Consider the following 15015-nt stretch of genomic DNA (forward strand, 5'->3'; position numbering starts at 1 on the left):
GATTCTATTACTTATTCTGTGCCTGCAAGAGCGAGAGGTAACTATTTGGTAGAGTGAGATGTTAATATTTACCCTTCACGAACCCACTGCCAAAAAGCACCATACAAACGAAGTAACGCTCTCATTTTAAAATGACAAGCTGAAATAACGTTAAAAACTTGTCATGAACATTTAAGTAACATTATACAGGATGTAACCAAAATAGTGGGGATCCGTATAAGGGCACATTCGGTATCGTGTTCTAATTAGGAAAAAGCGGAAAAAATATTTTTTTGCGCAAAACAAAGTTTTTTTTCTATGGGGCGGTCCAAGTCGGCCTACTCTCCATACAAAGACCATTTTTTAGGGTTCCGTACCCAAAGGGTAAAAACGGGACCCTATTACTAAGACTCCGCTGTCCGTCTGTCTGTCTGTCACCAGGCTGTATCTCATGAACCTCGATAGCTAGACAATTGAAATTTTCACAGATGATGTTTTTACTATTGTTATTAGTAGGTATACTATTGTTTTGATTATGTACAACTACTAGGTACTACAAGTTTGCACTATTTATCATTACTTTTTAATGAGGGCTAACGCGTATGAATTCGCCGCTAGGGGCGCTAGTGTAGATGGTGGTCTTTTCCATAGTTCGAAATGTCAAATGTCACTTGTCACTTCAATGACTGACAGCTGTTCTTTAGTCTTTTGGACCACCATCAACAGAGGCGCCAACTGGTGAGCAAAAAAACGATAGCCCTCATTGTACCTCGATATGTGAATTAGGAAGCTATAGGTCTATAAAAAATCAATTTGTAGCTATTAGCTAAATTGCTTATGTTTATTTTAAAACTGTTTGTTTCTCAATAAATAAATAAATAAAAATAAAAAAAATCTGTTGCCGCTATAACAACAAATACTAAAAAGTATGGAACCCTCGGTGCCCGAGTCCGACTCGCACTTGGCCGGACATTAGGTCTTTCGCAGCGATGTAGTTTGTATAGTTGTATGTTAAAATAGTTGAAGTTATGAATTCATAATGTAATAGAAAAATATATTTTTTTATCAAATTCGACTAAGATAATATACACGACCTATCGTTCTAAAGGCATTTTAAGATAAATTAAATAAATGGCTTAAATGTAAAAAAAAAATTTAGTATGAATAAGAGTTTACAGTTATGGCAAATGTCGACTCCATAGCTTGCTATTAGTCTATGCGACAAAAACTCCGATGCCTGTTTATAAAGTATTCAGATTTTTTAAATTGACAATTCTTTAAATTGACAATTCTATTTCTGGCTATCCCAAGGCTAAACATGGGTTTACAGTATCCATTTGGAACCTCATTTTCTTCTTTAAAATAACTAAGCATCCCGTATCACGTTAATTATAATTACAGATGATTTGCGTTAATTGCAGATGGTTAATCTATCTATAATTACCGTTAAATTCACATACAGTAAATTGACTATCATTATTATAACTATATGCAAATGGTAATTATTAGGCAGGCTATTCAATGTAGACTGGTTGATTAAATTTTACCAACATATCTGTTATACAGTAAATATAATATTAATGTTTCCCTGATTACTAAAATTCGTTTCCTAAATAGTTTACAATCGTACTAATTTCAGAAAAAAAAAATGTTATTTTAATGTTGAATACAAAGAGTATTACAAAAAAAATATAACAATTACACATAAAATAAATAATAAAACTAAAACTAACTACAATGAAATGTAATTAGTAATATAGTACACCGATATAAAGTCGTTATTACAACTATCCGCGTAATTAGTACGACTGTTTTTTTTTTATGAAATAGGAGACGGATCACCTGATGGTAAGCGATTACCGCCGCCCATGGACACCCGCAACACCAGTGGGGTTGTAAGTGCGTTGCCGGCCTTTAAGATGGGAATACGCTCTTTTTGCTACGCGCTTTTGGGAACTAAATAGGGTATCGAAAAATAATTACAAAAATGATTTTAGAAACGAATCTACCTGATCGCATGAGTAGAATCGCAGCTAACAACTTTCGGACCAGCCCTCGTATTTTATACGTCAGCTCCCAACTTATCGCTAAAAACTTTCAATGCCATTTTCATCTCTTTGGGTTAAATTTCATAGAATCCTTTTTTAGTAGCTTTAGAGCACTTGCAAAATATTACCTTCAATATCTTTATAACGAAGCGGAGGCCAATTCAAACTTGAAAGGGAGGTGAGATGGGTTTTTAAGGCTACTGCTACAAAAATAATGTATTCCAATTTAAAATAGAGCTATAGTAATACTAATAATAAAATAAAAAAACGATCCTACAATCTTCAAAAATCACCTTTGTATGAAAACCCATCTCATCCCAATTACGAGGGACTACGGGGAGGTGGTTTTTCCTGTTTATCGTCAAAGTTATGAAATGGAACTACCCAAAATAAAATAAAAACGTCCGGTACACTTATAAGTATTATATACACAATTCAGTTTGCATATGTAAATAAAAAATGTTATCAAGTTTTGAATGTCAGTTTTGCTCCAACCATATAGAGTAACTTATACTAGAGCGGTACTGTCATAGTAAATTTTGTAACCCCAGTAAATTCACTGCCATCTGTCGACACACTTTAAAACTAAAAATGAAGATTTATAAAATTATGATAGAATGTATTTAAATATAGATAAATGTTTTTTTTTTTTATTTGCATTAATTATTTTTATGATTTTGACCCATGTTCTTTCACTGATATGCGTTAAAATTGTTAAATAACAAACGAAACCGTCAATGCCATCTATTCGACTGTAGGCCAAAACTAGTAGCGCCCTCTGAACGAGAATCAAATTTTCTTGATTTTCGAGGCACTTTTTTTCCTTAGACTGTATCTATCTATTACGGAGTTATATCTATCTTTGCTCCAACTCATCCCATTTTACGGTAAATAATCTAATTTAAAATACTGTAAAGAATCCGTAGCCAAAATTCGCTAAAATTATAATAATGGCAATAATCCTCTACTATAATGATGTATCGGATTTCATGCCTTGAAATAATTTACGTTGTTAAAATTTTATTCACTTGTGGAATGAGACGACAAACTCATTTGTATACTCTAAAATACTCTAAATTATTCAGACTAGAAATTTGTCACCGTCTGTCACTTGGTGTGGAATTTAATATTTTGAAAAGAAGTTTCGTTGTGTGCTCACTTGCTCAGACAATGACTCGATATAAGTACTCGTATTACTTTTCAGTACTTTTAACAAGGTTGGAAACAAATCAAATTATTTTGTGTTTTTAAAGTAGTCACACTACTATATATAAATTATAAACTGTAATATAATAATAATAATAACGACACGGTCGACATTTGTCGGGCATGCCGCCGTCCCGGAGAGTCACTCAGGCATATCATTTCCGGTTGTTCTCATCTTGCTAACGGCGAGTACTTGCACAGACATAATCTCGTAGCCAGGATTATTCACCAGCAGCTTGCTCTTCTATACGGCTTTGTGGACTGCGAAGTACCGTACTACAAGTATTTACCTGTGCCAGTTCTCGAGAATGGTCGTGCCACGCTCTATTGGGATCGATCTATCATCACTGACAGGACTATTGTAGCCAATAAGCCTGACATTGTGATAATAGATCGATCGCAGCGCCGGGCTGTGCTCGTCGACATCACCATCCCCCATGATGAGAATCTCGTGAAAGCCGAGAAGGACAAGTCCAGTAAGTACCTAGACTTGGCTCACGAGATAACCGCCATGTGGGATGTTGATTCGACGATCATTGTCCCGATAGTCGTTTCAGCGAACGGTCTCATAGAGAAGAGTCTCGACCAACACCTTGAGAGACTCTCGCTAGGTGGTTGGATCAAGGGTCAGATGCAGAAGGCGGTGATCTTGGACACGGCGCGGATAGTCCGCCGGTTCCTCTCTCTGCGGCCCTGACCACCGGCAGCTTGGGCCCTGCCCCGCTGCTGGCGGCACCCTAGGTTAGGTTTTTTATAATTTGTTTATATGTATTTTGTATTGTTTTGTAAGTGTTTTTATATTTTACTTTTATATGCATATTATAAAAAACCTAACATAAGAAAAATAATAAATAAAGAGACTAATAATAATAAATAAATAAATATTATAGCACATTCTTACACAGATTGACTAAGTCCCACGGTAAGCCTAAGGAGGCTTGTGTTATGGGTACTCAGGCAACGATATATATAATATATAAATACTTAAATACATAGAAAACACCCATGACTCAGGAACAAATATCTGTGCTCATCACACAAATAAATGCCCTTACCGGGATTCGAACCCAGGACCATCGGCTTCACAGGCAGGGTCACTACCCACTAGGCCAAACCGGTCGTCAATAGATGTCATATATTACAGTTTCTCAGTAATTTTATTTATTTTCTATTACTTTTATTTAATTCCAGATAACATATGACTAGAAGATCACAGAATCAGATATATTCAATACTTTTTCTATGAAGTTGTACATCAAATAACTTCAATTTCGAGATAATACATGAATGACAAAACTTCCGTGAGACACAGACATATTAAAATATATTAATAACAGATCACTCACGTTTTTAAGTCGAAAAACGCTCGACATGTTTCACTCCGTACCGAGGAGTATCATCAGGAGCTTGCGTTTACGGTGACGGACCGGCGCAAACTGCGGGCCGCAGCCCTCCGCATTCAAATACGTGAGTGACCCGTTATTAATATATTTAAAACATGAATTAATACAAAAGACAATTGTAGACAGTGATGATAATGACACCTGACCGTCTACCATGCGCGAGTCCATACTTGAAATCTCGTGTATGGAGTCGCCCGCGAGAACGCAACTCATGCTAGCATGTCTGTAGTCTCACCACGACTGCCTTAGCATTGCTAAACTGACATATTCGATAACGTCTACGTAATTCGTACGTCTATTTCGAGCTTTTTGCACGACTTTTTATACATGTGCACTATGGACCAGCTATACGCAAAGGTCGCTAAGTGACCTGCGCGTCCAATATAACAATGCATTCAGGGCGCTGTTGCGGTTGCCTCGCTGGTGGAGCGCGTCCGGGATGTTCGCGGATGCGCGCGTGGACGGGTTTCCGGCCATCATGCGAGTGCGCTGCGCGGCCGCGCTACGGCGCCTGCGGGACAGCCGCGACAGTCTCCTAGCAGTTATAGCTGACAGGCTCGACAGTCAGCTTATCGTGCACTGGACCAGGGTGCACTCATTGGTAGACGCGTACACATGAGTATGTAGCAGCCGATGAGTGTACCCTGGCTCCTGCCAAAATAGAAATACACTAATAATAATAATAATTCTACATGACATTAAAGCTCTCCAAGGGGCCTCTACGTGTTGGATCTATATCCCCACGCAAGCCTATCAAAAGACCGGGATGCATAGGCCCGTGATATCCAAGGAGATACAAATAATAATTTAAGTTTAGTTACTTAAGATAGTATTAAGTACTAACATGTATTTACCATTATGAAGTCTGAAATAAACGGTTTTTTTTATTTATTTAATTTCCTTTCTATACAACTCGCTCGAAATAATATGCGAGTACGAGCGAGATGCATAAAAAGTAAGTGACGTTCGCGCTAGTTTATATCAGTGCCAAACTGGTTGTAGCTGTACTGATATCGACCGTTGTTGACCTCTGTTTCATTGGTATACGAATACTTTAATTATTTATTGTGAACTATAATTAGAATACTGTATTATTTACAACTAGCTTTTGCCCGCGACTTCGTCTGCGTGGACTTAGTAACAGCAGCTAAAGTAAGTATAGCGCCTGGAAATATTCTCATAGCAATCATTCAATTTGAGCATATTATGCACACAAATTAGCAGGCACTTCATTAATTATCTCAATTTCACCCCGCTTTTTAATTTCCTAAGGGATGATTTTCGGGATAAAAACAGAACTGTCCTTCTCAGGGACTCAATCTATCTCTATGCCAAATTTCATCTAAATCGATTCAGCGGTTTAAGCGTGAAGAGGGAACCCACAGACAGAAAGACAGAAAAACAGACAGACAAATATACTTTCGCATTTATAATATTAGTATGGATTTACGATGTCGTCGCTAAATTGATTGGTTGTTAAATTGGTTGAAAATATTTTCTTCATTAATTTAAGACTGGGTTAAGCTTATTATTAGAGTTCAGTACCCTAAGGGTAAAAACGGGACCCTTTTACATATTAAGACTCCACTGTCCGTCTTGTATCTCATGAACCGTGATAGCTAGATAGTTGAAATTTTCACAGATGATATATTTCTGTTACCGCTATAACAACAAATAAAAAGCGCTGGTGGCCTAGCGGTAAGAGCGTGCGACTTTCAATCCGGAGGTCGCGGGTTCAAACCCCGGCTCGTACCAATGAGTTTTTCGGAACTTATGTACGAAATAGCATTTGATATTTACCAGTCGCTTTTCGGCGAAGGAAAACATCGTGAGGAAACCGGACTGATCCTAACAAGGCCTAGTTCCCCCTCTGGGTTGGAAGGTCAGATGGCAGTCGCTTTCGTAAAAACTAGTGCCTACGTCAATTCTTAGGATTAGTTGTCAAGCGGACCCCAGGCTCCCAGAAGCCGTGGCAAAATGCCGGGATAACGCGAGGAAGAAGAAGAGACCGCTATAACAACAAATACTAAAAATATAACAAAATAAAAATTTAAGTGGAGCTCCCATACAACACACTTGATTTATTTTGCGTTTTTATGCCGTAATGGTACGGAACTCGCACTTGGGCGGTTTTTGAAAAATATTAGTTTAATCCGGCTTTTTCTACGGCTCATAGGAGCCTGGGGTCCGCTTGGCAACTTATCCCGAGAATTGGCGTAGCCTAGTTTTTACGAAAGCCACTGCCATCTGACCTTCCAATCCAAAGGGGGAAACTAGGCATTGTTGTAATAAAGGTTAAGGAGCATCTTTATTTTCTTTCGACTGTTTACGTATCTACTCATCATGTTCTTGGTCATAGCTTTAAGAAAACATTAGTTCTAAATGTTTATTTTCAGTAAGCCGGTTAAGTTTTGATGACCAAATTTAATGTTGATCTTTAGATGGACAGGTTAGTTTACTTTAGAAATGGTACGTATTCACAAATATTTTGACAAATTGACGTCATTCTATCGATATCGATCGATACTAATTGGTGAATAAGTACCATTTCTAAAGTAAACTAACCTGTCCATCTAAAGATCAACATTAAATTAGGTTAACAAAACTTTAACGGGCATACTGAAAATAAACATTGAGAACTAATGTTTTCTTAAAGCCAAAGATAGATATAACTCCGTAATAGATGGATACAGTCTAAGGAAAAACGTGCCTCGAAAATCAAGAAAATTTGATACTCGTTCAGAGGGCGCTACTAGTTTTGGCCTACAGTCGTATAGATGGCGTTGACGGTTTCGTTTGTTATTTAACAATTTTAACGCATATCAGTGAAAGAACATGGGTCAAAATCATAAAAATAATTAATGCAAACAAAAAAATCATTTATCTATATTTAAATACATTCTATCGTATTTTTATAAATCTTCATTTTTAGTTTTAAAGTGTGTCGACAGATGGCAGTGAATTTACTGTGGTTACAAAATTTACTATGACAGTACCGCTCTAGTATAAGTTACTCTATGTTAAAGCTATGACCAAGAACATTATGAGTAAATACACAAACAGTCGAAAGAAAATAAATATTCTCCTTAACCTTTATTATTAGAAAATAGTTTATTATTTTACGTGGCAGTCAGGTAAAATATCGTTTATTTGTTAACAATAAAATCTCTTTTCTTAGTCTCGTCAAATAAATCTGTGAAGCAGGAAAAGCAAGCAAAGAATTATTTTCTTGTACAATGTAAAAATATTGACAAAGAAAATCAAACTGATGTGGCCCTTGAGGGCTATAAGTAATCCTTCTTGGGGCTAAAAGAAATGGCAATGTTAAAATTATAAACAATATTTACCTATAAACGATTATACGCATGTTGATTTTCAAAATTATGGCAAAATGAATTTCATTTCATTGTCTTCGTTTAGAGACGGTTTGAGTAATGATAACGTAAATATAATTATAAAGTTTTCGGTAAATTTATTTTTTGGTACAAGCTTTTATCGCTGACTGTACTTTTTAGGGTTTCGTACCCAAAGGGTAAAAACGGGACCCTATTACTAAGACTCCGCTATCCGTCTGTCTGTCTGTCACCAGGCTGTATCTCATGAACCGTGATAGCTAGACAGTTGAAATTTAAACAGATGTATTTCTGTTGCCGCTATAACAACAAATACTAAAAAGTACGGAATCCTCGGTGCGCGAGTCCGACTCGCACTTGGCCGGTTTTTTCCACGGGCAACTACTCTAAGACAATTCTAAAAACCCCAAGCACAATTAGGTTTCGTTGTTTTATCACAGAGTTCCAATGGCCACCTGTCTCCATCATCAAATCAGCTCGATGGTATCATAATATTTCATTGTCACCAGACTTATAATCCAAATGCAAAATTTTCAGCTCCATTGGAAGTCGGGAAGTGTGTCTGTCCATACGTAAGCTTAGATCTTTAAAACTACGCAATGAATTTTGATGCTGTTTTTTTTAATAGATAGAGTGATTCAAGAGGAAGGTTTATGTGTATAATTCGTAAAGGTTTTGTGTAAATTTGTTGAACTACCCGTGCGAAGCCGGGGCGGGTCTAGTAATAATATATTAGGGGACATCTAACACCTCAATCATCAACCGGATACGGAACCGGAATCGGATTACGGATATGCGGAAAAAGTTGAGGAGTGCGTACACAGCGAAGGTCGTCATTTTGAAAATGTGATTTTCTAAAAAAAAAAACCGCATTTATCTAAAAAAAACATAGTTATGGCTTAGATGTTTTAGTTTCTTTTTAATCAAATTTCGAAATCGGAAATGTGCCGCTGGACACCATGTACCTAATATGTTTCTTTGTATTTTAATTTGTTTTGTAGTTTCGCAGTGCCTAGGTAAAAATACTGTAATGCTGTGTAATTAATTTAAATAATATTAAAAAGTGTAATTTGGAAACCCATTCAATTGTTTACAAAATAGATATTAGATAGATAGGTCCTAAAAATATATTAATATTAAAAATAAACTAAATTAAAAACTAAAATTGTTCCAGTGAGTGCCCGGAGCAAAGGTCCCTAGTATACTGGCGGAGTTACCACGTTGTATGGCTAGGGAAATTCTTTGCGTCAGGTACTCACCAGAACGGGAATCGGCTCCGCAGTCCCTTAGGCGTCGGGCTAGGGCTGCAACGAACGCTTTGGCCTCGGCACACCAGGGCCCACCAGTCACTACGGCTCTTACCGAATTTTCACTCAATATACTCCATGTAAAACTGTTTTCTTTATGTCAAATACAGGTTGTTATGCCTGATGGAAAGTAAATTAATATTCGTTTACGTGTATGAAAGTATTTTTCGAAAAAAACTTCAATACACGTTGGCGTGCCGATTATACTGCCTCTTCCAATATTTGAGGTACTAAACTAGTTAAAAGTTAAAACGAATCTGTCAAACAAGTGAAACTAAATAATAGCTTATAAAAAAGATACCCAACCTTTTCTGGTGTCCCGCGTAATAGATATACTTATGGCGTTATTTATAAACGCGTTACTGGCCTGAATTAGGTATGAATCGTTTGTCTTTATCTGTTTTTAGGGTTCCGTACCTTAAAAGGAAAAAACAGAACCCTTATAGGACCACTCGTGCGTCTGTCTGTCTGTCTGTCTGTCCGTCTGTCACAGCCTATTTTCTCCGAAACTACTGGACCAATTAAGTTGAAATTTGGTATAATATTATGTAAGTTTATGACCCAAAGACGAACATGTAACGTAAACAAATGAATTTCAAACATAAAGTTTTTCAAACTATATCGTGTTACATATCAAATGAAAGAGCTCATTGTGAGAATCTCAAATGTATTATTTTTATAATTTTAGGATAAACAATTTAGAAGTTATTCAAGAAAATAGGCAAAAAATGACCATTCCCCCGCTCTTTATCTCCGAAACTACTAGGTCTAAAATTTTGAAAAAAATACACAAAATAGATCTTTACCTATAGATTACAGGAAAACCAGGATTAGAAATGTGCAGTCAAGCGTGAATCGGGCTTAATTACTTAGTTTTTGATCCGACCCCTACGGGTTTTTTAAAGACATTTCACTCACGTTTCACATAAAAAATACAATGTTTAAATTGTGTAATGTACGGAACCCTTGGAACGCGAGTCCGACTCGCACTTGGCCTTTTTTTTTTTACTTGTGTATTTGTATTAAAATTGAAAACACTCTAACCCCCTTATTCATAAAACTACGGGCCTGATTTAGTTATATATATATATATATATATATATATATATATATATATATATATATTATAACCAGTGTGTAAACGCCATACGATAAATAAATCAATAATACAATCACAAATTGAAACGGGGCATAGATTTTAGTGCTATGATACGGTAACATTTTTTTTTAATTTATCCCTAACAGAATGCGATTAATTAAAAAAAATCGAACGGCAATGTATTACGTACAGTCAGCAAAATGATAAGTAATTTACAAAAAAAAAATATATCTTTATTTCAGAACATTCAGAATTCCATACAATATTGTTAGTACCATCGTTATAGCTATCTATGTGTTAGTAATTACATTAAAAATAAAAACAAAACGTTCAACAATAAAATCAAAATCCAATAAATTTAAATAATGAGTGATTTATGTTAATTATGGTATAATTATGTACAGTCAAGGGCATAAATATATATACATTCCCAAAGTTTCAAAAATATGTGTACGCTCTTACACCTCAGACAATAGTCGTGTTCACATATTTATGAGCCATTTGTCTGGATCAATATTTTTGCCTTCGACTGTAGGTATTCATATTTTACATCTGCTCAGCTTCAAATCCATACTAATATTATAAATGCGAAAGTCTGTCTGTCTGTCTGTCTGTCTGTGTGTTCCCTCTTCACGCTTAAACCGCTGAATCGATTTAGATGAAATTTGGTATAGAAATAGGTTGAGTACCTGAGAAGGACATAGGATAGTTTTTATCCCGAAAATCATCCCTTAAGAAAGTAAAAAGCGGGGTGGAATTGAGATAATTAATGAAGTGTCTGCTAATTTGTGTGCATAATATGCTCAAATTGAATAATTGCTATAAGACTTTCTCCAGGCGCTATTCTTACTCTAGCTGGGGTTACTAAGTCCACGCAGACGAAGTCGCGGGCAAAAGCTAGTTATGGTATAATACAACTAAGTAGAAAAAGAGACTGATACGAATACACAGTCAAACGAATTGTAGTTTTGTGGAGCTAATTAACTTATAATTGTCACATTTAATTACCTATAACAAAAAAAAAGAAATAAGCGGTTTTGACTTATTTTCAATATTAGTGGTGGTAATTGCTATAACTGTTTCAAATTTTAGGTATCTATGTCAAACGGTCTCTGAGAAAAACGCATTTAACTGATTTGTAAGACCGAAGTGATCCCATAAGTGTTCCGTTTGTCAAAACAAAGTTTTGCACGGAACACTAAAAACAGCTACAACTAGTTAAATAATAAATATCAATATTTTAGTTTCACAGCATCAAATTAGTTTTTATTTGCGTAATTAATTAAGGTTACGCACAGTAAGTTACTTATTTATATTAATACCAAAAACTTAAGAACATCATTAAGGAATTTTCATTTCATATGGAATCGCGCTAATTAGAATTCGTCTAAGCTAAATTTATACTGACTTGAATAGAACAAAGCGAGGGAGTGTCATTATAAACGACGTCGTATTTTCATAGAAATTTGACATTTATGCTGACATTGCCACGCTGTCATTTCAAATGCCATGCAGAGCTTGGTCCGAATCTAGACCTCAGACATTTACTTAATATGACCAGAAACTGATATCGAGGAATTTCTCATCCCTCTGTGTCTAAGTAAAGTTAACGTTCCAATAAGAAATTAAAAAAATAAAACCTTAATTCAGATTCCACCGTTTTGTTATATAAACTGAGAAAAGCAAGTTAACAAAATTTAGGTCAGTAATTAGCAGATTTCTACCAGATTCTAATTTTTACGAGCGAACGTGCTGGTCCGTTTTTCCCCACCTCCTCTTTAGTACGCGAGGCACGTTTCTGTCTCCTTCACAAGTTTCCGAGACAAACTAAACCTTTTCAAGCATGTAATTCGCTTTTGAAATTTTAGGCAATTCAATTTTCTTAGAAGAATAGGCCGAAAACGTGTTTTATTTTGTTATTTTTTATTTAGTTAACCATACGTTTTTGTAGATTTTTATTTTATTGTAATTTTAATAAAAAAAACTAACAAAAGACTAATCTAAATAAAATTTAAAATTATAAACTTTTTTTTTACTATTAACAGTATTAACGTACACACCTGGGTACCTACAACTGGGCTAGGTACCTAGCCGCTTTATTATTTATTTTTTTATAATTTTGTTTTCAAAATATCTTTTTTTGTGACGATTTCTCCATCAACCTTCTTTCAACGTCGCACATCGCACACATTTTAAGCAAACCTTAGCAGCACAATAACACAAAAAATAACCTACCGTATTTCAGTTCAACAAACACGTGGATACACGAGCGCGGGAACGAGGGACGTGGACACGACCGAACGCCGTGAGGGCCGCGTACCAACTGAGCCGGCGGTATAGGAGTTCTTATGAAGACTTCGTGAAACTCAGGTTGAGCTAATGTTCACGTACGTCACGTTTCAAAACATGGGGCCGGTTCGGATTTAACTAATTGTTACGGTTTTGATCTGAGGTAAACTAAGAGGTTCAAAGTTCAAATATACTTTATTCATGTAGGCCTAGTAACAAGCACATATGTACATATTATCTTAAGCTAATTATTCGAGCAATTTATTGATGTTAATATTATTCCATAATAATATTAAATTACAGATCAAATTTAATACTAAGAATTTCACAAAAGGATCGTCAAACATAAAAAAAATGTATAAAAAATACTAGTCTAGAATGTTTCTAGATTAAAATCTAAATGTCAGAAAAATCACAACAAAGAAGTACATACATTGGATTATCCATTTCCTCATCAAGTGGCAAATTCAAACTTACACCTGATGACCTGGGGCCCGTTTCTCAAAAGCTTATAACTTGTAATACAAGTGGAAATCCCTTTCTAACAAGAGCTATCAAAAACTGGAAACAGCATCTATCGTCTGGAATCCCCATGAGACCACGTACATATTGCTTCTGAAGAAAATTCAAAAGGCCTTTTTGCGATTTTTATATAAAAGGATGTACGGCTGCTATCCATACTTGTATCCCTCGAAATTTCTGTATGGCTTTTTGGGATTTAATTCTCTGGAAGTAAGGCGTAACTTTGGTCTTATGGTTACTGCCTGTAGCATCTTGAGAGGAGCCTCGGACTGCCCAGAACTGGTGACGCAGCTGGTACGTTTACTTGTACCGTCAATAGATATTTAAGGCCAAATTTAATTTCCGACCACTAATGCCTCAGCTAATGGCTGTACCAAGAACACGCACTGTGTCCAATAGTAAGTCTCCCATAGTTCGCGCTCTTCAACTGCTTAACGCGCTCCCTCGCATCAGCACCGGAATGTGATGTTTTTGCAAGCGACTGGTCTATTGTCTGTAGAGAGTGTATGAAGTTCTGTGAGGCGATGGATAAACGTGAGTCGTCTGTTATATATTAGATTTATATTTTTAAATGGGTCTGTTATATAATTGATTACATAATTGTATACACTTTATATATAATTGATTACATAATTGTATACACTTTATATAAATTCCACAGTGAATTGGTTTTAACTGTCATACTGTGTAATCTGTTGAATAAAAAAAAAAAAAAAGTGACATCCGCTTGTACAAATACAAGTACTAGAAATATACAAGTTACAAGCTTTCGAGACACGGGCCACTGACATCACAACGATGTCTAAATAACTTTATTTTCCGAGTCCGATCCCAATTAACGCGACAACGATAACTACTCGTACCTGACACCATTTAGGCATCGATTAGATCTATAAATGGATGCAGAGTTAACTACAGATATATTGATACGACCATGAAGTTCGCTCAAGAATGTGTGTGTGAGAGAGAGAAAGTAATATTTCTGCGAAAGATGCGATCCAACCACCGTGACCGTGACGACGTCAAGTTCGTGTCAAAACCGTTGCTACGGATGTTAAATCTGAATCAGGCTCTAGTTTGATTCGCATTTTTGCTATAAATATTGAAAGATTGCCCAATGTATTAGATTAGATTAGATTAGATTAGATTTATTTATTTCAGGATAAAAATATACAGCCTTTGCCGATTATCCCGTGAAAAGTAGTAGTAAAGACTAGACTTATATTGACCGGGATATAGACCGTGATTACCTTTTGTATTATTTGTGAGCTCCCGATATTTCGACGCAGTTACATGAATCATGTTCACGGGTGACTGAAGATAACGGGTGGGTGTCAAAGTTGTGTAGACAGCGCTCTGTCTACCCTCATTCTTGCGCGTCGGCTGCGTTGACTTTCAACGTTACCAACGGTCGCATTCACACTTGTTGGTTGGTTGCTTGTCATGTAACTGCGTCGAAATATCGGGAGCTCACAAATAATACAAAAGGTAATCACGGTCTATATCCCGGTCAATATAAGTCTAGTGAAACTAACCGTGAATCATTCAAAACTCTAATAGTAGTAAAGACCTCAAAGTTTAGTTGCTTTAATTAGGGTTCCTTACCCAAAGGGTAAAAACGGGACCCTATTACTGATAGCAGATTTGTTTTAAAATTAAGGTAACCAAATTACTAATTCCACGCAGACGAAGTCGTAGGCAAAAGCTAGTATAATATAATGCTAGATGGCTGTCATACGTCATACTCATACCCATGCGTTGTCTCAAACAAAGTCTAATCCCAAAAGGAAAAAACCTATTTACTGGCTC

General features: G+C 36.0%; 1 protein-coding gene across 2 annotated transcripts in view; it reads right to left on the reverse strand.

The window, feature by feature from the left end:
• Nucleotides 1-12724, reverse strand: part of LOC134747775 (connectin-like) — a 50789-nt gene extending 38065 nt beyond the window's left edge. Inside the window, exon 1 of one of the 2 annotated variants that reach the window (XM_063682417.1) lies at nucleotides 12631-12701. The gene's annotated coding sequence lies outside the window, so the exon portion shown is untranslated. Of the gene's footprint in view, nucleotides 1-12630 lie in introns of both variants that reach the window. The other variant, XM_063682416.1, reaches the window with a different exon arrangement.
• Between the last annotated feature and the right edge of the window lie 2291 nt (nucleotides 12725-15015).

This window comes from Cydia strobilella, chromosome 15 (assembly GCF_947568885.1).
Source record: "Cydia strobilella chromosome 15, ilCydStro3.1, whole genome shotgun sequence".
In the NCBI taxonomy this organism is placed as follows: Eukaryota; Metazoa; Arthropoda; class Insecta; order Lepidoptera; family Tortricidae; genus Cydia; species Cydia strobilella.